The following is a 16,414-nucleotide window of genomic DNA, read 5'->3' as shown; positions in this document are numbered from 1 at the left end:
TGTGTATCCTGATAGGCGTACGTCTTCAGATAGACGTGATTCCGAAATTGCGATCACAGGGAAACGGTGCTTGTTTACAAATCTCCGGAAATCTGGTAGTCGAGACTGCAGCCCACCCGCATTCCACTGAAAAATTGTGGCTGCGTTGCGAATTTGTTGCATTGTAGGAGTACTGGCTGGAGGCATAACACCTACAGCCACTGAGTGAGGAAGCGAGCTGCAAAGTCTATGAGGGTGATGAGGGCTTCAGTTTCTGGTGAGGAAAACGAGGCCAGGAATGTACGCATGGTCTGCGTCATAAAGAGAATTAGGGACCTGAGTTTGCCCAAACCTTGGTGATTGGAGTTTTCTGACTGACCTTCTCTAACGCATGCACGATGTGGAGATTTTGCAAGACCGGTATTAGGAGTCTCTGTGGGAGCGGGAACAGCAGTTTGTTTTGCTGTAGGCGAGGTTAGAGCTGCAGGTGGGCATGCAACCGAGGACACATCTGGTGATGTATGCACAGTCATATCTGGCGGGGCAGCCATACTAGCGGCTTCAAGAGGAGGCTGTGGTGGTGTTGGTTCCATGTGGAGTTTCAACGACTGCCCGCACTCGCGTACAGGTAAAGGTGGGAAATCCTTGTCGACATCGACGGGCGTGTATGGATCAGGCGTTTTGATATTCCTCTTCGGCGTATCTTTTGTTGTCGTGCCGTAGTGCTGTTGCACAATCGCCTTGGCTGACTTATAATCAGTTTTTTTAGTCCACTTGACGCGTGTGATATCCTTCTCCTTACGGCGTACTGGGCAGTTACGGGATGAAGACTCGTGCTGCTTAGCGCAGTTAGCACAGCGAGGATCCTTAACACCGCAAGCAGAACGATCATGGTTATCTGCACATGTGGCGCAGCGCAAGGAAAATGTACATGCCGCAGCCACGTGGCCGAAACGTTGGCATTTTGTGCACTGTCTGGGAGTTTCATTGTATTCGAATACACGGTACCGTGTGTAGCCTATGATGACGTGTTCCGGCGTAGTTTCAGTAGCGAACACAATCAGCACGCTTTGTGATTTTTGGCCTAATCTTCGGATCGATCGTATAGCCACCCTCTCACGCAAAGCGTCAGCGATTTCCGAGTCTGAAAGGTCCGTGACCACACCTCTAATTACACCCATCCCGCAATTTCTGGGGTGGGGCTCGTATGCGTGCACTTGTATCTTTGCAATGCTAGTAATATTTAGCAGACGCTCCGTGAAAACTGTATTTCGGGTATCAATGGCTAGTAGATTCAATCTGTAATTTGGACGTACTTGGAGCACCCCACCAGGAGCCACGGACTCCAATGCGCTTTTCACGACAAGGGGATTGAAACGGGTGATGAGTTTTGAAGGGTCTGTTGGTTTTATAATAACAACGAGACCACATTTTGGAGCATATGAAGCAAAGTTTCTGTCGGAGACTTGATGACATTGTGAAGAATTACGTGGGCGCTTTTGCGGGAGGGGGCAAAATTTGTCTGATTCCTGAGAGTCCGAGATGGTATCACCGTCTACTGGTGGGAAAACGGTGCATGCTTCTTCTTGTAGCTGCGGCTTTGCATCAGGTAATGTCGGATTCGAAGATACAGAGGCCGTAACTGAGCTTACTTGACAAGGAGGTAATGGTGGCCCAGTTGACTCGGAAATTCGGCTCGTAGGAGCGGAGGCATCCGGTTGCACTGGAAGTCCATGTAGAAGGGAAGCGGCAGCCATTACGGGCTGGAGATCATGTCCTGCTGCTGATGAATGGCTGTGGGGCAGGCTATATAGCGCGAATACTGGCCGCACGCCTGCCACGGGTTGTATATGCGATGCTCGCAGTACCGTCACAGCAGGATTACATCTTGAAAAATTGTTTCGAGTCTAAAATATGAGAGCCGACGAAAAAGGCTGACGCGTCTCGTCTTCTTCCTCTTCCCACTCCCATAGCATCGGGTCCCATAGCATCTTCCCATAGCATCGGGTCGATGCACTCTTAGAGGGGGGTTAATACTGCGAACCATGCATTGGGTTTGTTTGTTTATGTTTTGCTTTAGCCGCCTGGATGCTCCGGTCTGTGTTATCTCTGTGCCAAGTGAAGCGCGTGCTCCATTTTTTCTTTCTGTGCCGCATGTGTTATCTCTTCAGACAGGGAGAGCATTCGCAACTAACTTGAACAACCTAGTATATTCTTCTTGGATCTACAATGTTCTAGATATGAATCGACGGTTCGAGAACCATGTGTGCTGAAAAATAAAAAGCCTGCAGAGCAGACGCCGGGTATTCGATTCTGTGACGCTCGCCGGCGCACGTCACTTTGTTGACTGCTGCTTCGCCACCTGCGTACTTTTGAGTTGTTAGGGAAGCACAAGTTAGCTCCAATAAACTTGTTTTACTTGAAGACAACTGCGTTGTTTTTGACTTTGTGACAAAATGTTTCGTGGCTTGGTATAGTTAGAAATGCCCTCAGGGGTGATCTGAAGTACAGGAATTGTATATAGGTTAGGAGTTAGCGGAGAGGCGATGATGGAAGTGCTAGTGGGCAAACACACGGAGCAAAATAATTATTCAGGACACCAGCTCATTTTTGAGTAATTTAAGGCATATCGTCGGGGCCCATTAGTGTTATCAGGTTATCTTTTTACTTATTGCTACGAATATTCCAGAATTTAGTGGGATTGGACTAAAGATTTGTGAGTAACTTGTAGGGAAAAAGGTATCTTTGGTGGCACCTAACTGTTCAATATATTGTTTGGAGACAGAGACAAACAAAATATTTTTAGTAATGAGCAGCAGGATGTTCCTAGGGTCTCCACCAAGAGGGAGGCATCCTTATTCTGAGATGCCTTGGAACTGGATGGCCATCCCGGCTCGTTACACCAGTCGGAGCTCGTCCGAGCACTCGGAGCTGGTCAGCTGCTCCACCCGCTGCGCATATGTAGGATTGGTATTTGGGGTTAGATTGGTAGTCAATTGGCACTCCCATACCACGTGGTATAGGGTGCCAGCAACATGGCAACAGTTAAAGATTGCAGGGTATTTGGTGGGGTACATAGCGTGCAGTAGAGTGATATGGCGATACGAATAGGTTTGTAGGCGCCGCAAAGTGGTTTCTTCGTTTTGTGTTGTTGTGAATGAGGTGGCGGGAAGCGACGGCGGTCGTTTTTTTATTGGGATAACATTTCGGTGTATAAATTGAGTAGCGCTGGCTTTGAGGCGGTTCGGTCGTTGTTTTCTCCCTCTGAGGTAACGGCCCGGTGTGTATGAGCACGTGCAGCAGCGTGTCCCCCTTCGTTCCCTTGGAGGGACTGGTGGCTGGGTGACAAGATGAAGTAAATTTCTGCTAGTCTTTTTAGTTGGCGATGAAGGTGAGGGCTGGTTGAGAAATTCGGCCAATTACAAAGTTTCTGCAGGTGGTCTGTAAATCGGTTATAACTGTAAGAAATTTCTCGCCTGTTGTAGCAGCAAGGGCGATGGCACATGTCTTAGCAGTCTCGATGGGATAGGTGGTAACGGTCGCTGCTGCCAGTTCTGTGCCTAGCGTGCTAGCGACACAGGCTGTACGGAACATGCCTGGTATCGTTGCCAGGCTTCCGGAGTGTTAACCTCATTGGTTTTTCTGTACAAGCGTTTTGTAAGTATTAAGGAGGAATTTTAGCTTCCTATAAACTATGGGGGGTTAGAATCAGATTTGACAAAAATGTTAGATACGTATTTATTTTTCAGGTTACCATGACAGTGTTGCATGTCTCCAAATTACTGTAACTGAGCGGTTTAGGTACGAATTAGTAAAGTGATGCAAGAAAATTATTTTTATTTGTATTTGTTAATGCTTTAAAATTTGCTCTTTTTTACTCGGATATAAACTTTTAAGAGGGTGACCTCTTGATGCCTGGCGCTGATATTGAAATATGAATCATGTTATGGTCGCTTAATTCAGGACGGAATGTTACGCCTTTTACACCGCCAGGATTGGATACTAAATGCAGATCAAGTGTTATATTGCCCCTTGTAGGGCACGTAATGATTTGATGGAGGGTGAAGGCCAGCGCTAAATTAATGAACTGTTAGGCTTCACTAGAAGGCAAACTACTTCGTGTAGTAAACAGGTGCTATGAAATGTGCAGAAAAATGTTGCCGAAGAAGAACAGAGCAGCAATATTCAACGTATCTTTACCAGAATTAAGGGATGATTGCAGGCTGGCACATAACGTTGGAGGGTGATCGGGGGGAGGTAACCGATACAAAATACTGATTTGACAGTGTACTTGGAGATAAGAAGCCATGTTATTTCTATTTCATCCTCATGAAATGTACGTAAATATGACAGTGTATTTTTGATGGCGATGAGCACACCTTCTCGTCTGCCCTGGTGGTCATGACGGTACAGGGTCAAATTAGGATATTCTGGAAATACTTCGTTATCAGATCTGTCATCGTGTATCCATGTTTCTGTTATTATAACGACATCAGCAGTGATATCGTCAATGAAGCTTCATAACAAATCACGTTTGGGAATGAACCAGTGGATGTTAGTAAATGCAATGTTTCTGTGCACACAAGATGAGACTGATCATTGTAGCGAAACAGGAAAACTGTGTTTTGTTGTGCGTCATTTTCCAGCGTCAGTGAGACTTCGTGGTACAGTCTGTCCAGTAGTGTCTGCAAGAGTGGCTGATGTACCACCATGCCCTTTGATGGCTCTCATCATTGAAGGACCCCACTAGAAGGCTCGGCCGCTGGGCTCTCCGCCTTCAAGAATACTCATCTACTGTTGTCCATAAGTCCGGACGGTTACCCCAGGACGCCGACTCCTTGTCACGCTATCCCGTCGACAGCTCAGATTGAAATGAGATTGAAGACCAAGTCTGTTCTATCTCATGCCTGCTCAACATCGGGGTCGAACAACGACGCGATGAATGCTTGCGGCACATCATTCAAAGCCTACACTCTCCCCAGCAGGATGCTTCCCTTCGTCACTATCTCAAGGACGAAACTCTATACCGTCGAAATCTTCGTACAGATGGCCCCGATCTTTTGCTCGTCGTTCCTGAACTCTTGCGACTGTCCATCCTTCAGCAACTTTATGACGAACCAACTGCAGTCCACCTAGGCATCACGCGGACCTACGACCGCGTTCGCTGCCGGATCTTCTCGCCGAAGATGTACCGATCGGTGAAGCGCTATGTAAGATTATGTAATCCCCCAACGAGGGAAGACCCCTACCGTGGCCCCCGCCGGCCTCCTGCAGCCCACCGACGTCCCCATTGAACCCGTTTACCGTGTCGCCCTAGATTTTCTCGGACGTTTTCCTACTTCACTCTGGGAAACAAGTGGGTTGCCTTTGCCATTGACTATGTAACTCGCTTTGCAATCACCAGGGCCCTTCCAACCCCCTGTGCTACCGGAGTGGTGGACTTCCTCTTACATGACGTCATTCTGCACCATGGAGCCCCTCTTCAACTTCTCACCGATAGAGGGCGGTCTTTTTTTTGCCCAAGTTATCGAACACATCCTTCGTTCGTGCGGCACTAAGCACAAGTTCTCCACTGCGTATCATCCTCTAACGAATGGGCTCACTGAAAGGCTTAATCGTACGATTACCAACATGATAGCCATGTATGCTTCACCGGACCATGGTGACTTGGATGTAACGTTATCGTTTGTGACGTTTGCTTACAACTCGTTACGCCATGACACCGCCACATATTCCCCATTTTTCCTTTCGTACAGAAGGGAACCTTCCTTGCCACTGGATACCTTACTTCCTTCTTCCAAGGTTTCTGTGAAAGAATACGCGACCGATGCCATCGCCAGCGCTGACTACGCCCGACAGATTGCCCGTGCCCGCATTAACGAGTCCCAAGCTCACCAAAGGGCTGCTTACGAGAAGCGCCACCGTCACGCAGACTATGCCCCAGGATCCCTAGTCGTTCTTTGGTCTCCTCGCCGCCACGGGGGTCTGTCATCAAAACTACTTTCACGCTACACCGGCTCTTACAGGGTGTTACGCCGGGTTACCAACGTGACGTACGAGATCACTCCGATTCATCCTTCCCCTTCCTTCGCTACGACAGACATTGTCCATGTCGCTCGGCTCAAACCCTACACCTCTACGTTGTCGGCTCGTTCATAGAACACGCCGGGACGGTGTTTCCGCCGCTGGGGGTTATGTTACGGTGCAGCCGTCCTAAGCGGATTGGTAAGGCCACTGCTATGGATAGAAATCCCCGTGCACACCATGAGGCCAATCGTGGAGGACGAGAAAGACGACGATTGGTGTGGCGCCCAGCAAGAGCTAGAGCGGCCATCTGCTGTGTCTCTCATTTTCCCCTTTTGTAAATAGCGTAAATACATCTAATTCTAACCGCGTCTAACCGTCTCAGTATTATACCATAACCACAATTTTTTGCTCATAGCAAAGCGTATTATAAGTAATTTAGATCCATACATTTTCATATTTTAGGCACCCATTGCAATTATAGAAAAATGGACTTTGTATATGTAACTACCGTTTGATGGTAATAATATTTCTAAATTGTTTTGTAGGTCACAACTAAGTTTGTCAGGCCCACTGCGGAAACTGACGTCAATAGTTTGTTTTGCTGATTCAAGTATGCATTTCAATTCTTAGGTTGCCAGTTTCGTTAGGCCGCACATCTATTAGGATTAAACAAATCATGTGCTCTGGCACAGTCTATACCGTGGATGCGCGTACCGCCTTGGTTTTCGGAAGCCTCTTGGTGGTCGACTCATTGTACACAACGTAGCCAAGTCGAAGCCGGCGATTTAATACAGTGTCGACGAACACCTAGTAGGCCTGGCTTGTACTCCAGCCTAGCAGAATCTCCGCGAATACTTTTGACGGCCTCGAAAGGCCATGGCTACCGCATCATGTAGGGAGACTTTCAAAACGTATATCTTTCAAATTTATCGTGCTTCGTCGTTATCGTTGTTGTTGTTGCTCCTTCACGTATGGCACACGCCTTAGCGGAGAAGTGGGAAATACGACGTTCCTATTTTGGCCCAACACGCCAATCGCATAACCACTATATCCCGAGGTGACTTAACCTCTTCTGCTCTGGTCATTTTATTGCTTCGGCTATTGTGATGCTTCACTTGTTATAACCTTCTTAAGGACAAACCCACCCCCGCAACGATTGTCAATCTTCGGGCATTCCATGACCTTGCTCTCGAAAAAGAGTGTTGCAGTGGTGAAAGCACGCACATTTTCTCAAAAATAGATGGCATTTATGTCCGCTGGAAAAGAGAACACTTCATAGTTTGCAATTCATTCACTGACATAGTACACGCAATCGTCTTGACATATGATCAGACCCAACGAAAAACCCTCGAGAGTACACTCAAAGCACTTATGTTTGCGCTAAAATTATTATAGCAATCATGAATTCCTGGACAGTTATCGAGAGCACAACTACACTTCGCTGAGGAATCTGTACTAACACTGCACTACCATTTTTATTGACCACAGAAAACGAGTATTCTCGTAAGAAATGGCTCTTCCAGAGAGTACAGTTGTGCCTATATTTCCCAGTTTGCCGTACTTTACTGGCTAAAATTCTGCATGTTTAACAAAATGATTGCTTGATAGGTACAATTTGTACTTCCGCTCAGACGAGACTTGCGCTAGAAACTCTTGATCTGCAGTCGAATACCTGCTTTATTGAGTGGATAACGCACGGCTGGGATATGATACAAGATAGAGTTTTCCCGTGATATTTTGTAGCAGAAATCTTGCCAGAGCCTTTTCGGATGCGGCAGTTCGTAGACGCAGCGTTTCTGAATTTCGCGTGTTAGCAGGTTAGGTGCAGGTGACATACTTTTTCAAGGGCGCAAAAGATTGTTCGTAATTTTAATTTCAGTCATTCGAGTTTCTTGCAGTTTTACAGGTACAATGCACAATGGTCCGGGCCAGTTTAGCATATTGCGGAATACACTGAGGGTAATATTCGGCGAGTCCCTTGAATGGCAAAACTTGCTTTTTCGTTTGAGGTTGTTTGGATGCAAGTATCTTTTGCAATGACCCCAGCAAACCAATAACATATCTGCAACATTAGAAAACGATCTGAAGTTCTATGACCCAGAGGTATATTTATTCTACATCTGAATACAAGAAATATTTCTATCAATAATTTCTAAGTTAACAATATGTTGCTGACACCTGATACTTGTGGGTTGTTTCTACCGTGTTAACGACGTACACTCGAGGTGGCGGATTATTTGCGTACGCTACTGAGACATATTTTCCTGGTGCAGTTCAGACGTTGCTGGTATGTCAGTTTTCTTCTTCGTACATGCCTATTGCAGTGACATGTATTTTAGCTAGATTTGCTATACTTAATTTTAGGACTCCCCCAGATATATCTTTTATCTTTACCTAGGGGTGTGGTACGTGAATGTCCGAGTTCTGTAATCGTCGAACGCTTCTTTTTAGGATATAAATTCAGAGGCTGAATAAAAAAAACTAGACTCAACATATTGCAAGACTCGGACACGGGAGACTTGAGGGACGCGTTTAATGACGACGCTACCTCGCCGAGAGGCCGTTGCGAAAAGCGATGGTGAAGAAGGCGCGATGATGGAAGATGAAGAAGATGGTGTGGTGCTCGCGTGCGCCACACTGATGATGAGTTGCTAGGTGGGATTGGCCATTCGAGTAACAGTTATGAAACAACGATGGCGCCTGTGCTCACAATATCCCCCCCGCGGCGGAAGGGGCGCCTCCAGGCGCTAAAGAGATGACGGGCGCCGATGAAACGGCTTGATGCGCGAGACATGGACAATTTCAGTTCCGCGGCGCCGGCGGTCGGACGTGGGGCGAGTAGGAGCCACTCGATAGTTTACTGGAGAAGTCTGCTCCAGAACGGTGTAAGGACCGATGAAACGTGGAAGTAACTTTTCACATAATCCCACTGCACGCATGGGAGTCGCAAGTAACACTTCATCGCCTGGTTGAAAGGAAACAGTCCGATGAGTCGCATCATGACGAGACTTGCGGTCTTCTTGACAGGCCTGGGTGTTCAACTGTGCGAGACGGCGGCAGTGTTCAAGGCGAGAGACAAACTCTCCTGGGACATCCGCTTGCGGAGAGGCAGGTGCAGAAAAGAAAGCAGCATCGAGGACGGAAGATGGAGGGCGGCCGTAAACAAGAAAGAAGGGCGAAAAGCCAGTAGTTCGTTGTGTTGCTGTGTTGTAGGCATAAGTGACGAAAGGTAAAACGGTGTCCCAATTCGTGTGGTCAGGGCTTATATAAAACAAAAGCATATCGGAGAGGGTGCGGTGAAATCGCTCAGTCAGCCCATTTGTTTGGGGATGGTAGCTCGATGTGGTTTTGTGAACGGTACCAGCAGCGCGAAGAACTTCATTCAGTAGTGTTGAGAGGAAGGTTTTTCCGCGGTCGCTGAGAAGAATGCGGGGAGGGCCGTGTCGCAAGAATATGTCCTTTAGAAAGAAATGAGCCACCTCTGAAGCGCAGCCGGTACGAAGCGGGGCAGTTTCGGCGTATCTGGTTAAATGGTCCACCGCAGTGACGATCCAACGGTTACCTGCTGTCGTCAATGGCAAGGGCCCGTACAAGTCAATTCCCACCACGTGGAAAGGAGCGGACGGACATGGCATTGGTTGTAACAGTCCCGCAGGTACAGTGGTTTTATGTTTTCTAAGCTGGCAAGCAGCACAAGATGCAACATACTTGGCGACACTGGTGGCGAGGCCAGGCCAGAAGAACCGGCTCTTGATGCGGTCGTATGTTTTGCGAAACGCCAGATGGCCAGCGGTGGCGGCATCGTGGAAAACTTCTAGAATCTCCTTTCGAAGCGAACGGGGAATAACAGGAACCCATCTGTCACCGGTAGGATGGTAATTGTAGTGGTACAGAGCGCCATTCAAAAGTCGAAATTTGTCCAGCTGGCGACGCCAGCGGCTGTTAGAAGGCTGCGCCAAGCCGCCGAGGCGATTGATGAGGTCTCGGCAGTACGTGTCGGACCGCTGCAAAGAGATCAGGTTATCAGGCAAGTGGTAGGTATCGTAATCTGCAGGTGCAATCGGCCAAATTAGGGAGTTAACACCAGGATGCTTATCATCTGACTGAGGCGACAGCGGGCAGCGGGAAAGAGCGTCCGCATCCATGTGTTTCTTCCCTGACTTATAGGTCACTGTAAAATCATATTCCTGTAAACGGAGAATCCAACGTCCGAAGCGGCCCGACAAATTTTTCAGTGACGACAACCAGCCAAGCGCGTGATGGTCAGTCACAACCGAGAAATGACGCCCATGCAAGTACGGTCTAAATTTTTGGACGGACCAAACAACGGCAAGGCATTCCTTTTCCGTTATAGTGTAGTTTTGCTCCGCAGGTGTTAAAGTCCGGCTTGCATAGGCCACAACTTGCTCTACTGATGATGAGTTGCGTTGTAGGAGGACCGCGCCGATACCGTGTCCACTGGCGTCCGTGTGGAGTACAGTGGGAGCACCATCATCAAAGTGGCAGAGAACCGGTCCAGAAGTCAAGGCATCCTTGAGTGTCTGGAATGCAGCTTCGCAGTCATCAGACCAGGTAAAAGGGGTCGCCGATGCTAGTAGTTTATTGAGTGGCGACGCTATTTGGGCAAAATTGCGGATGAACCTACGGAAGTAGCACGCCAGGCCCAGAAAACTTCGAAGGTTTTTTTGACGAAGAGGTCGCGGAAAATTAACTACGGCGTTGATCTTGTCGGGATCGGGGCGAATTCCATCACTGCTGACGACATGCCCCAGAACTTTGATTGATTTGCTCGCAAAGCGACACTTTTTGGTGTTTATTTGCAAGCCAGCATTGGTGAGGCTCGTTAAAACTACGTCTAGACGGTGAAGGTGTTCGTCAAAGGTAGAAGAAAAGATAACAATGTCGTCAAGGTAGCAGAGGCACGTCTTCCACTTTAAGCCACGAAGAACATTGTCAATCATGCGCTCAAAGGTTGCAGGCGCGTTGCATAACCCGAAAGGCATAACGTTAAACTCAAACAAACCATCTGGTGTGGCGAAGGCTGTTTTTTCTTTGTCGGCCTCATCCATAGGAATTTGCCAGTATCCTGACCGGAGGTCAAGGCTGGAGAAAAATCGCGCACCTTGCAAGGTATCTAGAGCGTCGTCGATACGCGGCATCGGGTATACATCTTTACGAGTTATCTTGTTTAGGGCTCGGTAATCGACACAAAATCGCACGCTTCCGTCTTTCTTCCGAACTAGTACAACGGGTGATGACCAAGAGCTCGATGATGGCCGAATGATGTCCCGCTTCAGCATATCATCCACGTTTTCCTGAATAATGTTTCTTTCTGACGGAGACACACGATATGGGCGGCGACGGACGATGTAGGAGTTGTCCGTTTCGATTCGATGGGTTGCGGCAGAGGTCTGGCCAAGGACGGAAGAGTAGCAGTCAAATGATCCTCGGTGCTTAGTCAATAACTTGAGCAATGCTTCTCTTTGATCCGAGGTCAGGTCAGAACTGATGATACTAGCAAAAAGGGAAGGCGAGGGCTCTGATGCGTGGCTCGGTTGGTCCGAAGAAAGCGAAGAGACCGGAAGAACGATTACGGGATCGTCGCGGGGCACAGAAGCAATAGTAGCGCCTTGATGTAGCAAAATGGGTTCAGTCGTAGTGTTCACAGCGGCTACGAGAGCTGAAGCGGAAGAAAAACGGACAAGGCATGCCGGTATCATAAGTCCTTTGGGAATGAAGTGTCCAGCTGGCACGATGAGCGCATCGCCATCGACAATGCTGTCAGACGTGATGGAAAATACGGATTCTCCAGGAGGCAGGACAAAATCGGAAGCTGACACCAATTGACGTATTCGCCCGTCCGGTACCGTGTCGAAAGCCGTGTCAGTAAGAGAAAGGACGGGTGCACGACAGGAAATGATAGCAGATGCTGATGACAAGAAGTCCCAACCTAGGATCATCTGATGAGCACATGGGGCTAATACCGCGAATAGAATGTGATGACGGATGCCTTCGATGAATACACGCGCTGTACACTGCCCGGAAGGCTGAATCACATTTTTGTTGGCGCCGCGTAGAGCAGGACCAACATAAGGAGTTCTGACCTTCCGTAGCCGCGAACACAAGTCTGCATGAATAATGGAAATGCTCGCGCCAGTGTCCACTAAAGCTTCGACGGGAATTCCTTCAACAACAACTTCCAAAATATTGCATGGGCGGTCAGGAGGACTTGTCTTTTTTCCGTGTGACGCAGTTCTACCTTCCTGAACTGCGGCTCCTAGTTTTCCGCGCGGCGGTCGACGTTCTGAGAGGCTGGACGGAGGGGAGACGAAAATCGACGGAAAGGTGAAGGGGATCGGCGGCGGTCAGACCTGCTGGTGGCACGATGATCAACTGGAGTCCGGAGGAGAAGGTGAGCGGCGGCGAGGATAGGTAAATGGCTGCGGTGGGTAGTCATACGTGGACCGGGGATCACCCCGTGGCGGAGTAGAAAATACTTGACGTTCATCCGCTGGCGCCGTCGGCAGAACTTCGAAATATGGCCCCGGATGCCGCAGTAGTAGCATGTTGGGCGAGGCGGCCGCCATGGTGGGTAGTATGGTGCATGGTATGTGGCCGGTTGGTATGCAGCGGAGACGGGGGCAGGTGAACATGGGAAGCCTCAGGAACGGAGGGCGCGGACGGGATGTGTGGCATCGCAACTACATCAGAGTGCGCAGGCCCGGCGCGAAAGTCGGGCTTCGGAGGTGAAGAGCACGTGACTGCGGCCAATTCTTCCTTGATAATCTCCCGCAGACTGGAGCCGAATGCCTGTGGCTGTACCACCGGAAAGCTCGATGACGCCTGCCCATGCAGCTCTTCGCGGATTATTGCTCTTATCATGGCTCGCAGGTTGTCTTGGTCAGGTACAACTGTGTCGGAAGATGATGGCTGCAGGCGCAAGGCCTGAAGATCAGTTAGGCGCTTACAAATCGTCACGATATCACCCACGGTGGTCGGGTTTTGCACGGCGAGCGCGTTGAACGCAAAGGAAGAAATGCCCTTGAGGATGTGCTTCACTCGATCAGACTCAGCCATTTCTCGGTTCACTCGCTTACATAAAGCCAAAACGTCTTCAATATACGACGTGTACGATTCGGCGGGGTGCTGATAGCGTTCAGCAAGCTTCTTCTTGGCCGCGTCTGAGCGCAAATTGGACGTGCCAAATATGCGACGTATTTCTGCGGTGAACCGCGACCAGTCAGGTAAGTCCTCCTTGTTATTCAGGTACCATGTCTTAGCGACTTCTCTTAGATGAAAATTGACGCTGGCGAGCTTGAGCTTATCATCCCACCGATTGTAGGCGCTCACCTGGTTATAATCGTCGAGCCAATCCTCTACGTCTTCCCCAGGAAGTCCTGAAAACTTCTGAGGGTCTCGCTGCGGGCTTGTGATCATCCAGGCTGGGGCAAGCGGGCTTGCGGGTGCTGGGCCATCGGCAGAGTTGGTCGGATCGCCTTGTGGCATGCTGTGAGTGGGAAGATGAACACGCCGACCTGAGCGAAGATCCAGGGAGAAGCCGGCGAGAGCGTACGTGGATCGAGGTGCACCTCCACCACGTGCAAGACTCGGACACGGGAGACTTGAGGGACGCGTTTAATGACGACGCTACCTCGCCGAGAGGCCGTTGCGAAAAGCGATGGTGAAGAAGGCGCGATGATGGAAGATGAAGAAGATGGTGTGGTGCTCGCGTGCGCCACACTGATGATGAGTTGCTAGGTGGGATTGGCCATTCGAGTAACAGTTATGAAACAGCGATGGCGCCTGTGCTCACAATATGCCTGAAGAAAATTTGATGCTCATAGCAGTTTTGTTTAGTGAAACACCAGTTTACTTGGTCGTTGTACCTGCGTAATAAATGCTGGCCTGACAAATCACTGGCGACACTGTGAAGCCACCTATGTAAACAAAAACTTTGCGCAGCTTGTACCAATGGTGCAAGGCTGGAGGAACAGGAGTGCTTGCGGCCTTTCTCCCTCCGTCAGAGACTCGGCTGTTGCACATGGCTTGGATTTGCAAACTTGCTGCCTAAAGGTATCCATAAGTGGCATGCCTGGATCGTTTCGTCCACTATTTAACAACTTGGACAATGTTAGTGCACGCTCGAAGCGGTAGAAAATCCAAAACAGTGGACCAATCGCGGAGCCACTTTTGGATTCATGCGGTCAAAGTGAAGTCTCGCCGCTCTTATATTGAGTATCTGTGATTCAAACTACAGCTTCGGTAGAGCGTTTGTGTACTTTGTAGGGTTTTTTTTGTTATCAACGGGGGGCCTTTACGCCCTACCTCGAGTAATATAGAAATAATGAAGGAGACGACGCTGATAGGCCGTGCACATAAAAGAACGCTATCCGCCACGAGGCTCGAGCCGCAAAGAAAACCCGCTCATTATAGGCATTTGAATTATAAACAAAATAAAAAAGATGACTCATTTGCTAAAGCTTGCCTTGATAATCCGACTTGGCAAAACATTCACGAATGGCGCAAAATTCAAGCAATAGATTCAAAAGCGCTCTTGTACTACGTTCGATATCTCAAACGAAATATGTACATAAACTTAAATAGGAAAGATAACGCATCAAAATATCTTGTTACTTCATAAACCAATAATAGTGAGGTGAATTCCACCTCCGACCACCTAATTAGGCCTCGCGAATGGTCCTGACCTTGGCACACGTTTTTTTTTTAAAGTGCGCTTGCGTCATTATTGGCTTGCTTGCTCGGAATTTGTGAAAAGCACTCGTGGGGCCCTTAGAATGTAGTTTTCTTCAACTGAGAACTATCGCACAGGCGATGCTAGACTATTTCAATTGTCTCGGCAGCAGGAATGCCTGCGGCTTGGTTTAATATGGTTCCTAACCTGCTAAACGTGCAGGCGTTGCCGAGTGTGTTTTTCAATCTATCCAGTGATAACGATGTAAATTGGTTTAAAATTTTAATAGATGTCTTGTGCTGATATAGATGTAACTCTGTAACATGTGATGCCATAGCAAACTGCTTCGGGCTTGCTAGAAAAACAAAATAAAAACATCCACACAGTGTCATTAAAATGTATTTTTCCACAAGCTAATGCCAGTGCTGGTCTAGGCGCTGTTTGTGTAACATGGTTTGATAAATTATATTGTTCTGTTCGGCCACTGGATAGATTCTGGCCCAGTATGTCCCACTGGAAGACAGATAACTGCGCCCATAGGTTCGTTTTCGGGTAATTTTTTAGGTGGGGGCTACAAAGAAAGAAAATCCGCAAAATCCGGTAGTATCCTGGAAAATTTGAACAACTTGATAGGTGCGCACACTGAAAACAAAAACCGAATTTTGCGCTCCGCTTCAAACACCGATGGATGGGTGGGTACGGCGAGGCGCCGGCAACAGAATGCAACTAAAAAAAACAGAAGACATGGCTGCTTCAGCATTATGTTTGCGGCTATTTTATTGGTAGGCACTAAAAAACGTATACATTATAGTTAGAGCCTGGCCTTCAAAGGTATAGAGATAATACGGAATGCCATTTAGAGTCTTTACAATCGATGCCACTTAAAATCGACTACTGGTACCTCATTGAAGCAATTTTACAAAAGCAGAAAAAAATAGTTTTGATAAAACATTTTACTTGCTTCTGAGAGAAATTACCAACAATAAGCTGAACAAAACAAGTATTCTCCACGACGATTTTGCTTATTGAATATTAGAATCAAACTGACACGTCATTACCCGTTCTAACGAAAAAAGAACGTACAGGTTGACCTTTTTGGGAGAGTTGTAGAGCAAACCTTTGCCCGCATCGTAGCCTTTGTGATCTTGAAACTTTCGTCGTGAGCGAAAGTGGTCTCGCACACTAGCACTATTCGTATTCAACAACTTTTACACTATTTTTATAACCAAAAAAATATATACGTTAGATTCAGAACCCTAAAAAAGCAGTAAAAAAGAGTGAGCGAATCGCAATAAGAGAGAGGTTATATTGCAAACGACACAAGAAATTTCAAATTATAGTTTGTCCAATAAAATTGCAAAACGACCCATCTCCCCGCTTCCGAAAGCAACGCAACCGCGCGATGTATGTTGATGAAATATTAAGCAGCAAAATAGAGAACATAGAAGGTTTTACTTTCTCCCGTTTCTACCTACCATATTTTTGTTGAAGCGCGTAACAGAGTGAAACAAATAATTGTTGTAAACAACGCGAAATCGCAAGATTTTATTTCCCTATTGGCCACATGTTGCATCATTACGGCTGCAAAATGTACTATCCCTCAATGTCGAAGCACAAATAGAGTGTACTAGAAGTTTTAGAGTGGCCGGAGCGGCGGCCTCTCCCACTGCTCCGCCGGGTCGACTTTCGCGCAGAAAATAAAACTGGTATGGCGGC

The sequence above is a fragment of the Haemaphysalis longicornis genome, unplaced genomic scaffold, assembly GCF_048455015.1.
Source record: "Haemaphysalis longicornis isolate Haplotype H1 unplaced genomic scaffold, Haemaphysalis longicornis Haplotype H1 scaffold_11, whole genome shotgun sequence".
Taxonomy (NCBI): Eukaryota; Metazoa; Arthropoda; class Arachnida; order Ixodida; family Ixodidae; genus Haemaphysalis; species Haemaphysalis longicornis.
Note: the sequence above shows the minus strand (reverse complement) of the source record.